Source organism: Phocoena sinus, chromosome 8 (assembly GCF_008692025.1).
Source record: "Phocoena sinus isolate mPhoSin1 chromosome 8, mPhoSin1.pri, whole genome shotgun sequence".
In the NCBI taxonomy this organism is placed as follows: domain Eukaryota; kingdom Metazoa; phylum Chordata; class Mammalia; order Artiodactyla; family Phocoenidae; genus Phocoena; species Phocoena sinus.
The window spans coordinates 31,306,793-31,308,341 of NC_045770.1; the positions used below are offsets into that span (position 1 = coordinate 31,306,793).

The 1,549-nt window shown below is 50.8% G+C and overlaps 1 pseudogene; it reads right to left on the bottom strand.

The window, feature by feature from the left end:
• Positions 1 to 277: 277 nt before the first annotated feature.
• On the bottom strand, positions 278 to 1,231 carry LOC116758405 (annotated as a pseudogene).
• Between the last annotated feature and the right edge of the window lie 318 nt (positions 1,232 to 1,549).

Here is a 1,549-nt window from a genome sequence, read left to right on the forward strand (position 1 = left end):
AAGATAAAGCCTCCCCACCTTCCTATTTCCTTGCTGCTCCAAGAAAACGAAGTCTCCATTCCATATTGCTTCAGGAAAACAGAAGGCGCACACACACACACACACACACACACACACACACACACACACACACACACAATTTCAGTACCTTACAGGGCTCCTGTAGTAATGTTACTATTCTAACATCCAACTCCCTTTGCAGCTGGTAATTACAGGTTCCTTTTAGAGTCTCCACCCAACCACCGATTTTTAATATCCTAAGGGTGCTCACCTGAACTCTCCCTTATTCTGACGAAGATCTTTCCAAAGGTCATGCAGAGCCCTATTCCCAGGCCACTTTGCCATAATCGATCCCGCGCTGGGTGGCAAAATTGATGGCTTCCGCGCAGTTGAAGCCAGAGTGGTAGCCATAGGGAAACGTCACTATGAAATCTCCAGCCTCCTGAGTGACCCGATGGAAGGGGATGCCGTTGTCCTTGAGGACCTTGGGAGAGAAGAGAGCCATATTGTGCCGCAGGAAGGCCTCACAGCCCCATGAGCAGCCTGGGAAAAGCTCCCTGGCCAGGCGTTCCAGGCGCCAGCCGTGCTCCGGGGGCACCGCGTACCAAGTCTTGGGCTCCCCGAAGTGCAGGTAGTTAATGCTGTAAAGGTCCATGTCCTCCGTGTGCCAGGCGAAGGCGGTCTTCCACAGGCCGAAGTACACGCAGGGGGTGTTGACGCCTTCGATGACCACTCCGCACTCCTGTTCCAGCAGGTCCTGAATGGTTCCCAGGTGTCCAAGGTTCCACTGCTTCGTGTTTTCATCGAATAAGGAACCACGGATGTCCGCACCGTATACTGGTGAATCACAGGGGCGTGTTTTCCAGTATTTTCGCTCCAGATCCTCAAAATCAGAGTAGAATGGAGTCTGGTGTCATTCACTGTTTGTTAAGCGGCGATACTCGCTCACGGTCATGGCTTTCTTCTTTTTGTGGTGCTGAGTAAACACACCTGCCTGCCCAGTGGTCACCTGCTGCAGGGGAGCGGCTATTAAGATGTCATCGGTATCATCGTACGTCTGTCTGGCTTTCCATCCTTTCGCTGGAATTACCTAGGCTAGGCCAGCTCGGTGTGCACCTTGCCACTCCATGTAAACAATATATTTCCTGAAATCTTCAAATTCTTCCATGGTTGGGTGGACGATCGTAATCTGACAACTTGGGTTCTGGCTCCCAAAGTGCTTAGAGTGCATGGCCGCAACAGAATAAGCAATGGACTGCCAGCTTCTTAGGTATGCTTTGGACACCTGAGAATGCTGGGGAGTAACCTCCTCCCTATACTTCCTTTATTTTTAAAGAAGTTTTGTTACAGCTGAGAGGCAGGAACTGAGACTTGAACTTTTAAACAAACGAGGTGGTATCTTCTCCAGGCTTGTCAATCCACCAGAAGGACTCCACTCTTGTCAGCATTGTGGAGCCAAAGGAAATCCACTATTTCCCAGAGGAGACGGCTCTCTGAGCCAAGTCCTGACTCAGCCTGCAGCTCTGTGAGTTTCCTCTGTTGGGGGTAT